The 12,107-nt window shown below is 42.5% G+C and overlaps 1 protein-coding gene across 1 annotated transcript in view; it reads left to right on the top strand.

Annotated features, from left to right (window-relative positions):
• Positions 1-12,107, top strand: part of IQCA1 (IQ motif containing with AAA domain 1) — a 117,888-nt gene that overhangs the window by 22,179 nt on the left and 83,602 nt on the right. The gene's annotated exons all lie outside the window — the stretch shown is intronic.

The following is a 12,107-nucleotide window of genomic DNA, read 5'->3' as shown; positions in this document are numbered from 1 at the left end:
ATCTTGTATCTCCCTTCGGCCCCGTGTCCTGGACCAACCACTCCACCCTGCCACTATGACCCCTGTGCACCACCTCCGTTATCAGCACAGAATTGAAAATACGAATTATTTGGCTTGTGGAAAGAATTCAGGCCCATCTTCTGGACACTTGGAAGGGCGTAGTCAGCCGGTGGAAAGGTCTAATGCCACTGCACGTGTTTATAAAGCCTAAATTGTGACATCCACCCTTTATTGTCTTAAAAAATATGATCATACAGTATGTATGTACGATTTAAGAAATACCTCGATCTTCATCACCTATTTTCTTGATTTCCTTTTGATCTCTGAGTTTAAAAAAAATGAGTCAACATTTCTCTTTGGTATCGAGACACCTGGGACCCCAGCCCATCTCTTGCTGTGCACCTGCTTGGGTGTGCTGAAAGAGCCACGTGGGTGAGCAGTCCCGGCCAGCCGTTGCTGATGTCTACGATTTAACACGTTCCCTGGGTGGAATACTATTTAGTCATAAAAAGGAAGCCTGTCGCATGCTATAGCATAGGCGAACTTTGAAGACATTGTGTGACGTGAAATACGCAGTCACGAAAAGATAAATACTGCCCGATTCCACTTGTATGAGGCACCCAGAGTCATCAGAAACAGAGACACAGAGAGCAGAATCGTGACTGCCAAAGGCTCGGGGGGGGGGGGGGGGGGGGGGGGGGGGGCCGGCAGTCATTGCCCAGTGGGTGTGGGGCTGCAGTTTTGCAAAATCAAAAAGTTCTACAGATCTGTTTCGCAGCAGTGTGAAGACGCAGAACACTGCTCAACTGTATCCCTAAAAAGTGCCTCTTATGGGTTTGTTTTTTTTTTTTTAGCCACAATTAAAAAAACTGTTTTTCAATTCACTGGGACATTGCGGCATATACTGAAATGATTCTATGAGAATCATGACTATTCGCTAGTGGTCAAAAAACACAAATCAAAAATTAAATGAGATACTGCGTTTCCTTGAATCTGAGATGTCATCAATTATAAGACGCACCGTGATTTTTACATGCTCTTAAAGAGAGTACTGTCTGATAAAACAAAACACCGCCTTGATTGTAATCCACATCCATCCCTAATTTCGGACACGTTAATTATGAAAACCACGCATCTTAGAATTAGTGACATATGGGACATCTGGGCGCCTCAGTCGGTTAAATGACCGACTCTTGGTTTCGGCTCAGGTCATGATCTCACGCTTTGTGAGATCGAGCCCCACATTGGGCTCTGTGTTGACAGCGTGGAGCCTGCTTGGGATTCTCTCTCTCTCCCTCTCTCTCCCTCTGCCCCCCTCAAAATAAATAAGTAAACATTAAAAAAAAAGAATTAGTGAAATAAGCTAAGTTGTTTCTATCTTACAAGCAAAAGAAAAAATTTTTTTCAAGTTGTAATTATTGGCAAGGGTGGGAGGAGACGCCATGAGTTACATGGACTCTGCCTTTCTAAAAGACGATGAGCAAAGTGCAAGATGTTAAGATGTTTACATCCTGTCCCCACAACGTTCTATCTCTGTCTTGAGGAAACCATCCGAAATAGAGATTTATGCCCATGGAAGTCTCCTCCAGTGTTCTTTTTGATAATGACAAATTGGGGATAAAGCCGGTTCAGAGTAAGGACGTAGTTAAATAACTTCTAGTGGACCCACATTAATGCAGTCGTATGTCACCTTTGAGAACTATGTTTATGATTAGTTTTTGATGACATGAAAACGCTCAAAGTAAAAATTCAAGGTTTGGAATTACACATATAATTTGATATGATTTCAACTAAATATATACACACATCTATGCGCTTGCAAAAGAAAGAAAAGATACCGTGTACAATAGCATTCATTTTTTTTAATGTGGGGACTTTGGAAGATTGTTTGTCTGTAATTGTATTTTTCAACATGCTTAAACTTTACTTCATTAACTGGGAAAAAGTACACATTTAAAATGAAAGCAAGTGGCCGTAGAATCATACCAATTTTTTTTCTCCTAAGATCTCCACATCATTTGGTGCATATGGATGGGGAGACAGACAAAGATATAAATCTGTTTCTCCCTCCCGCCCTGAAGAGGCAGACACATGTACGATATCGTGATAAAAACAATGGTTCACTCCAACTTTGTACTTTCCAAACTTAACTAGCAGTCAAAACATTCAATCTAAGATCATCTAAGTTTGACATGAAATTTTACATTAGCAGTTTGGTTCAACAATTTCCTTTTAATTTAATTCAGCATGCATGTCCTGGATGTCTATTACGTGTAACACGTAGCCAGAAACTCGGGAATAGCCTAGCACTCTTTTTCATCCGAGAATCTTAATTGCTTACACCGATAGCACACAAAGACAGAATTACGTGTTTATTACTGTATTTTTTCTGTTTTACTTTGGAGTTTATATCTGTTCAGCTCAAATCAAAGAAGTCTGTGTTAATTCTTCAGCCGTTCAGGGTTTGGATAATATAAAGAGAGCAACTTGTCTGTTTTGCGTTAAATGTGACTTTCTCTGGTTTGCCTTTTTTTTTTTCTTCCAAGTACGTCTCCTGCTGGTGGTGTGTATTCTATTGAAATTTTACACCATCGAGAAATGTATGGATTCAATTTTTAAGAGAATGGTATCTCCTGTCCTCTGGCTGATAACCATAAAAAGCCATTACCCCAAATCCAAGAAATGTTTTCAATTGAATATATTTTCCACTATATCACTAATGAAGATATTGTCCACTCGTTTTAAAATTTCATTTTCCCATAACTTCATTTCGTTACATCACGCCAGTGAATAAGCCGTTGACTTATCTGATCAAAATAGTATTTGTACGTTTTGGGAAGCTTGGTCTATTTCCAGGTATTTAGTAACTAAAACCAGAATTAGAGCAAGAGACATCATTATGCCTTCCTTTCCTGACCAAATGTTTCCTTTACCATTGTCACATAAATTATTTTCTTGATATTGCCATTTTAAATATTTATATTCTAAAATCTACAAAAGAAAATAAATAGCACTCTAAAAATTCATGTGCACTTATTTTAATTGGCAGAGCCAATGGGGTGAATCGAGTGGAAGGAAAATTAATGAATGTAATATATTTCATTCTGTGGATCCCTTTGAAATAATTTGTCCTATGGTCGTGCCCATCGTATATTTTATGTTACCCTGGAGCTAGCGATGTTTTCATTATAATAATGCTGGGGGACAGTTATTAAAGAGGAAGAGCCGTCGCTTGGAAATGAGTCAACTAAGTCTTCAAAGCACCATAAAACCCTGCTCACCTTCAGATTCTAACATCAAACAAGCTGTATTATAAATTATCTGTTGGTCAATCTGGTCTTCCTTATTAACAAATAACCCCAGGGCACCCGGCTGGCTCAGTCGGTTAAGCGTCCGACTCTTGGTTTTAGCTCTGGTCATGAACTCGCAGTTGGTGAGATCGAGCCCCACGTTGGGCTCTGGGCTGACAGTGCGGAGCCTGCTTGGGATTCTCTGTCTCCCTCTCTCTCTGCCCCTCCCCTGCTCGCTCTCTGTCTCTCTCTCTCTCAAAATAAATAAATAAATGATAACAATAATAACAACCCAAAGTTGGAGCTTGGGCACCCAGTGAGCTCCTGAAACGCAGCCCCCTCAGAAGCCCCACTTGGGAAGACTGTATGTACGTCAGGAGCCATCGGTGGTCATGGGCTCTTCCTGGGGAACTGCTCTCAGAGCCAAAAGGAGAGAAGGACCAAGAGGACGTGCTCTTTGTGGTCACGACTTTAGTTCCAACCGAAACCGACATCATCCGGCTTGGTCATATATATTATTCATTACAGTTCAAATGATGTTTGTTTCTGGAAATTTATTCTCAGGAAAAAAAAAACAGATTTGTCATGATTCGTGGGGGTTTTGTGTAGTTTTAGTTTTAGTTTACTTTTTGAAGGCGAAAGAACTGTTTCCTAAGCGTCCCTGGCGGAGGCAGCATCTTAGAAATGAGTGCACGTCTCCAGGCACCAGCTTTAAAGAGTCTACTCCGCCATGTTGATGAAGACAGGTTTCTGGGTGGCCCGCTTGTGCACCCAGTTCTACACGGGGGCCTGTGGGAGGTCTTTGGGTGGCATACCCTCCCTCCCTTGAGCCTCAGTTTCTCCTTCTGTAAGAGCAGGATGCTGCTACCTATTTCGCAGAGAGATTCCAGGCAAAGGGCCTGACCTACAGCTTGGGGTAGGATAGGCCTTCAAGGAGCAGTGGCCAACGTGAATCATCTTGGAAAAGTATAGTACGTTGTCGCGATAACTGAATCTGAAGAAGTGTGATAACTTGTCTACGTAATGAAACACAGTATATTCCAAAATATACTGTTGCAGAAAATACCCATGCCACTAATTTCAAAATACACACTCTCCTGGCCTTTGTTATTTGCTACTCAGATTAATGAACTTGAAATTAGTCTGTTGAAAGTAGGATCTCAGAAAGTGATGGAGTTGGAGCAGCGCACGCGGTCTGACTCTGATCTGCAACCACCCCATGTAGCTGTGGGGGGAGAATTGTGACAGTCCCCTAAGGCAGCAAGTGCTGCCCCCGCAAGCCACACGCACTGTATGTGATGCACCAGAAAAAAGTTTGCAACCCAGGAAAAGCAGTGACCCTGGGTCAGGTGTATGCAAAAGGCTCTTAGGCTGGGCAGAGAGATCAGAGCTTGAGGGAGGGCACCATTTTCTGTTAAATGGGATTTACAGCCTACCTACTCAGAAACCTTTCGTTTGATATTAAGTTGTTACTGTTTTAATTCTGCTTTATTCTTGTTCCATGTCCCCAGATCATCAGAAATTACATGACAAAAAGAATTCTCTTATCCTTCCTTTGTAGCCTGATCCCAGGATTTCTTTTTTTTTTTTTTAATTTTTTTAACGTTTATTTATTTTTGAGAGAGAGGGGGACACAGCAGGAGCGAGGCAGAACAGAGAGAGAGGGGGACACAGAATCCGAAGCAGGCTCCAGGCTATGAGCTGTCAACACAGAGCCCCACGCGGGGCTTGAACTCACAAACCATGAGATCATGACCTGAGCCGAAGTCGGACACTTAACCAACTGAGCCGCCCAGGCGCCCCGATCCCAGAATTTCTTAGCCTACATCCAAGGGCAGAACGTTCATCCTCAACTACCTTAGATTTGGGCTTGTTACACAGTCTGTTAATGTAGCAAGTAGAGTGGTGAAGGCCATGAATTCCGGAGCCCGCCCATCCGCATTCAGATCTGGTTCTACCGTTTCCCAGCTGTGGGGACTTCCGGGAGTGACATGACTTCTGGGTGCCATGATTTCCACATAGGCGGGATGGAAATGGCCATGGCACCACACTCGTAGATTTCGTGTTAATTCCTAAGGAAACTGCTCTCTGGAAAGCATTTAAGATAGTGTCTCACGTAGAGCACACGGTAAGCACTATGTGAGCACCAGCTGTTACTTTTCTTCAAATGATTTAATATCGTGGGTTTAGATGTTCATGTCCTTCGTGATTCTAAATTGCTTACTAAACTGCCCAACTTTTTTTATCTATTTAAGTTAAGTATGGAAAGATGGGCTTTGTACACTGTTGTGCGAAGAGGAAATCTTGCAACGTCTTTGTGGGAAAGCATCGGCAGTATCTACCAAAATTACAAACGCACATTTTTTAAAGTATGATCTATAGTACCCATTAAAAAAAAAAAAAAAACATTTTCAGGGGCACCTGGGTGGCTCAGTCGGTTAAGTGTCTGACTTCGGCTCAGGTCACGATCTTGCAATTTGCGGGTTCGAGCCCCGCGTCGGGCTCTGTGCTGACGGCTCAGAGCCTGGAGCCTGCTTCGGATTCTGTGTCTCCCCCTCTCTCTGCCCCTCCCCTGCTCGTGCTTTGTCTCTCTCTCTCTCTCTCTCTCTCTCTCTCTATCTCAATAATAAGTAAATGTTAAAAAAAAATTTTTTTAAACATTTTCAGACAAAATGGGTTAAGCTGGAAGAAACCTGTCACTGGAGAGACAGCTGAGCATAGAGGGTGGGAGCAGAGATGCCGGAAATAGACGCCTTGGGCCAAAGCCCCAGACTGCCGCTTCATGGCTGTGTGACCCTGGTCAAGTTCTTGACCTTTCAGTGCCTCAGTTTCCTCCTGTATAAAATGAAGATAATAATGCCACCTACTCATAAGGTTATTAGGAGGAATAAATTAGTATTTGTAAACCTCTTAAACTAGTGCCTCACAACCTACAAGTGGCATCGAAGTGTTTATTTTAAAAATATTTAAAGAGGGGCACCTGGGTGGTTCGGTCAGTTGAGCGTCTGACTCTTGATTTCTGCTCAGGTCATGATCCCAGGGTCGTGGGATTGAGCCCTGAGTCGGGCTCTATGCTGAGCATGAAGCCTGCTTGAGATTCCCTCTCTTTCTCTCTCTCTGCTCCTCTCCCCAACCTGAGCTCTCTCTCTCTCTCTCTCTCTCTCTAGAAAAAAATATACATATATTTCAAAGAAAGTAGGACACAAATGTGGCCGAGTAAGCTTCTATCACTTATCAGTTGTAAACTCAACGTGACTGTCCTAGCCCAGCTCCTAAGGAAGCAAATCTTAAATCTACGAAACAATTTTTAGAAGTTAGGCTTAACGAGCTAGAAAATTTTTTATTATCTAATAGTTTTGCACGCACTAAAATTGCGGCATCCTAAAATAAGGCCTTACCATAACTACTCTGGGCAGAGGGCAGGAGACTACCGTTGGCTATGGGTCTGCTTACAATTTTATTCCACTTCTTCTGCTGGGTTCCTCTTTTTTAAGTAGGTGTATTTGTATAAACACACACATATAAATATAGGTCTGTTACTCTGGAACGAAATGACGGAACAAAATGGCTTGTTTTCATAAACTAAGGAGCATACACGCACGCACGCACGCGCACACCCCATCTTGAAATGGATCAACCGAAGAGCTGTTTCCTCCACAGCGTGAGGCGGGAGCAGGGAGCCCACTGAGCCCGCCTCTAGATGCTTCCTAATGAACACCAGCACACGCTGCGATCAGAAGGCTCTGGAGCTAATTGATCTCTGCACTGATGACAGCAAGAGATTTCACGGGATGGTCATTTGCCCAGAGTGGACTTTTTCCCTCCTCCAGACCCGTTCCAGCTTCGCCTTCAGTGACAACAAAGCACCATAAAGACGCAACCCCCCCCCCAAGACAATGAGCTTCTGGAGAAAGTTGCCAGCATTAAATCACTTATCTGCAAGTGTATTTGTGACTGATAAATTGAACAGATTTTCATGTGGACAAATGTCCATTTTATCTGACTAATTTGAACAAGGATTTTTAAAGACAAAGCCCATCAAACATTAGATAAGCATTTTAAGTTAATGGACCGTGGAGTCCTATTTCCCCGCAAACCCGGGAAGCATCATCAGATGTCCTATGTTTACGGCAACATCAATTATTAATATGTATATTTTTGCTGACAGAGGACCTTGCTATAAACGTAGGTTTCGCTATGCGGTTCCGGGTCATTAACTGTGGAAAGCTTGTAAATATAATGGTTTATTCACATGGGAAGCCTTCATTAAGATGCATTATTCTACAGCTGATGTATTTCAATATATACTATATTATCATGTTCTCTATTTCCCTTTAATATTTGTAATTTATTTTTAAATGAGTTGCTGTTTATGCGGTGAGTTAACAAATTTGAATTCCATATGACCAAAGTTGCTAACGAGGAAAAGATATCTTAGCCCAAAGGAAAAGCTGCTCATTAACATAGGACCTAAATATATTATAACCTTTAAATTCAAAAGCAACTAGAGAAAGAAGCTGCAAATGACCCCAAATGTATTTTTCGTCAGAGAAAGTCTATATCAAGAAACATGCATGAATACACACATATTAACGGCACAGCATGGTGTCACGGGAGGAACACAGAACGGAAGGAATCGGGAAACCCTACTACCAGCTTCTTCATTAATGTAGAACGACTTGGGAGAGCCACTTAGGTATGATCCTCAGGGTCCTCGTCTGTTCAGTGGGATAGTCACATCCTCGTCTCTGCCTCCAAAATGGACGTGGACGCCAGTCGGGGAACGTAGAGGAAGAACGCTCAGGACGGAGTGCATACCACTGGGGTTGTTGCAAAACTCCAGTGAGAGCTGAGAAATTTCTCTGCTTTGCTCAAAGATCATGCAAGTGTAAGGAAGTTGGCTGAACGCTTCGCAGAGTTCTGGAGCTATTGCCAAGACCCAAATCAGAGTCACCTCCTCAATGTTTCATTTTTAGAGACAAAAGGGAAAAAGACGAGCTAAAAATATATTTTGCATGTGTACATCTATGAAAGAAATCTGCTGTAAATTACCATAAGAACAATGTAAGGGAGGGTGAAGCAAGACCCTATGATTGGCTGATAGAGAATCAGAAAATTAACGCAAGACTTCGAAACAATTTTACACATTCATCGCAGACAAAAAAAAATTGGGGTACAGATCTATTTTGACCTCTTCACGGACACTGTGAACTTAAAATAGTCATTGAAGTGGGGCACCTGGGTGGCTCAGTCGGTTGAGCGTCTGACTTCGGCTCAGGTCATGATCTCACAGCTCGTGGGTTCAAGCCCCACGTCCGGCTCTGTGTTGACAGCTCGGAGCCTGGAGCCTGCTTCGGATTCTGTGTCTCCCTCTCTCTCTGCCCCTAACCCACTCGCATTCTGTCTCTGTCTCTCTCAGAAATAAATAAACATTAAAAAAAATTTTTTTTAATAGTCATTGAAGAGATCAGGTAAAAATATGTGAATTGTAAGATTCTACTTCATACATTGAAAATGTACATACTAGGAATAAAAAATATCACCTGGAAAATACAAGAATTGGGTACTTTTTAAAATGATTAAATAAAGGAAATTTCTATCTGTTTTGGCACAAGATACAGAATGTAGAGTCAGGCATTTGAGCACATGCATAGCAAGGAAATTTAGATCATTTGTTTTCAACGTTGTTCTTTAAAGTGATCCTATGATTTTCATTCTAGATTCACTTATAAAGTGGTTTTGGGTTTTTTTTTTTTCCTACCATAAAAGTGTGTTTTCATTATACTTAACTCAGACAATTGGATTATTTCCTTAGACTTTTCAATGCATATTTTTAAAGTGTTATATGTGTAATTTTTTTTCATCTTTTTTCACTGACTTTGTGTTGTTAAGTGGGTGCTGTATTCTAACAGCATCTTGATTGTATTTCTAGTTGACAAATCACTCCCAGAGGTTCACAGGTATTTCTCAGAGATTGTGTGTGTGTGTGTGTGTGTGTGTGTGCACGTGCATGCACACTTATGTGCATACGTGTTACAATTAACTATTTCACCCATTTGGAGCTTGTTTTAGTATATAGCATCAATTGAGTGTTTAAGATTATGTTTTTCCAACTAATTAATTTAAATTTGTAATGTTGATAATGTCTTTTGTAAACAAGGTGAAATTTTGTTCTGTGTTTGAATTTTATCCTGTATTTGTTTCGAAGCTTCTGAAATGAACTTCGATGTTTTTCTCTTACCCCTGAAATTTTCTTTATATGGTAGCCCCCTAGCACTCCTGGGTTTCACACACTTAGACGTCGGTGCACCTGCTGACATGGCGGCGGCCACAGTAAATGCACCGAGGGCTCACGTGATGCCAGGGTCTGTAACAGGATCTCACATAGAGCGCTTCACTCAGTCTTCGCAGTGTGATACTGTTGCCATTAAAGAGGAGGAAACTAAACCTTAACAGTGCCAATGCCTTTTACAAACTCCTAGAGGCAGCAAATGGCTGAGCCTCAACTTACATCCAGGCTTCTGTCCCAAACCCCATACCATGACTTTGGGTCAGACAAGCCAGGGATTGCTTGTTTCCTACCTCTCCCATTTGCCAGCTGTGTGAATTTGGGAAAGTTAATTAGCCTCTGTGGTTCGTTTCTTATATGATAAAAATACCCGCCTGGCCGGATTATTGTAAGGGTTGAGGGATTCCTTCTGTAGAGTGAGGGTGTACTCATTCAGGAAATGATACGTGCGTCGTCTTCTGTGATGCTTCTTTTAAACGGCCCTTCCTCCTCCTTCCCCTCCCCCTCCTCCTCCTCCCCCTCCTCCTTCTCTGTCATCATTTTAGGCTTTGCAGGCCAGACAATCTCTGCCACAAACCATCTAACATTGTCCTTGTAGTACGAAAGCAGCCACAGACAATATGTAAATAAATGGGCTCGGCTGTGATCCAGGATAACTTTACTCACAAAAACATGCATTTGAGCCAGGTTTGACCTGCGGGCTACAGGTTACCAAACGCTGGCCTGGATAGTTATCAGAATCACCTGAAGATTTTCCAAAACTACTAGTTTCTTGATTCTTCCTCACTCCCAGGATTAAACTGGGAATCTGTTGTTTTTTTTTTTTTTTTTTTTTTGTTTTAAGCTCTCCAGAATTTTGAAGAAAAAAAGAATATGTGGATAAATAAGTCACCAGTAGATTTGAGGATATGTTGCCTCTAAAAGAACTTCCCCAGGGGCATCTGGGTGGCTCCATCGGTTAAGCATCCAACTTTGGCTAAGGTCATGATCTCACGGTTCGTGCGTTCGAGCCCCATGTCCGGCTCTGTGCTGACAGCCTGGAGCCTGCTTAGGATTCTCTCTCTCTACTTCTCTCTCTCCTCTCTCCCTCTCTCTCCCTCCCTCCCTCCCTCCCCTCATGCTCTCTCTCTCTAAATAAGTAAACTTTTTAAAAAATTATAAATAAATCCAAATTAATCAATGGACATAACTGAAAATCAAATTCGTTCTGGAAGATAATGTTCAGGAAACCTCCTATAACACAGCGCAAATAGATAAAGGAGAAATGGAACATACAGGAGAAAAGTTCAGCCTAGCAGAAGATAAATCTGGTGGCCTGGCAATTTTATCTAACATTTATTGCAGAGAGAGAAATGGGGGAAGAGGCAATAATAGCAGGGAAATTTTCAGAGTCGAAGACACAACTTTTTATAGTGAATAGACCCACCAAATGGAGAGTGTGATGAATGAGTAAGTGTCCACGCCTGGACGCGTTTTGATAAACGTTCAGAGCTCCAAGGGTAAAGCAGGAGGGAGAAGAGCTTATGTACGAGGAACATCCGTGTCCGACAAGCCAGTCACGGGCGGCTCTGCGTGCTGGAAGTTTCCTCCAAGGACACTGCCAAAGGTGGGAGGGACCCCAGGAAACACCTCCAAAGTGCAAGGACTTAGCAGATTCACGGCTCATGGGCGTGTTTCAGCAAAATAAAAACGGAACACAAGAAAAAAGAGTAAACAGACAAATCAGAGCAACTTCTGCTTCAACTTCGGGAGCATTTGCTCATTTCCACAGTGTAAATATCCCCGTCGCCCATTCAAGCCGCTAACCGATACAACGCAGTTGGGAAGATGGGTGCCGTGGCACGCTTCAGGTAGTGTTTTCACCGTGGAGCTAGGGCAGATATACACAATGCCGAGAGCGCAGATGATATAGTAACACCCAGTCAGATCATTAGGAAGTGATGAGTTTTGAGTATTGAGGACTTCGTAACGTAATTTACTTAATTGTAAGTTTATAGAAATTAGCATTCTAAAATGCCCACAATGAACAAAGCATTTAACAGCCAGCTTGCAAAATTCTAGAAAATGGGTCAGTGGGATCTCATGAGCCTTCGCGGGCTGGCTCCAGCTGACCACTGAGTGTGCCCTTTATCTGCTCTCTGGCCTGGGCTGACTCTCTGAACTGCTTAGAGCTCAGATCCTCTATCTGTGAAGGAAGCAGAGCTTCAGGGATATGATTCCAGGTACAACTGCCCTGTGGCGTCTTCCTTCTCCAAGTCCCTTTTTGGTCCGAAACTTCCATCCAAACCCATGTTGCAAAACGTCGTTAGGTCGGCTGGCATTGTTCCCTACCATGTCATCCATTACTCCTGTCTTGCCAATTCCATTTTAGAGGATCCTAAAGAACAGGAATTGTGTCTCAAAGTGATTTGGTTTTTTTTACGTAAGTGCTGCACCCAACGAGATGCTTGAACTCACGACCCTGAGATCAGGAGTCACATCCCCTATGGACTGAGCCAGCCAGGCTCCGCTCAAGGTGATTGTGTATT

The sequence above is a fragment of the Lynx canadensis genome, chromosome C1, assembly GCF_007474595.2.
Source record: "Lynx canadensis isolate LIC74 chromosome C1, mLynCan4.pri.v2, whole genome shotgun sequence".
Lineage (NCBI taxonomy): Eukaryota > Metazoa > Chordata > Mammalia > Carnivora > Felidae > Lynx > Lynx canadensis.
The sequence above is the reverse complement of the archived record's forward strand: the minus strand, read 5'-3'. Positions and strand labels throughout refer to the sequence as shown.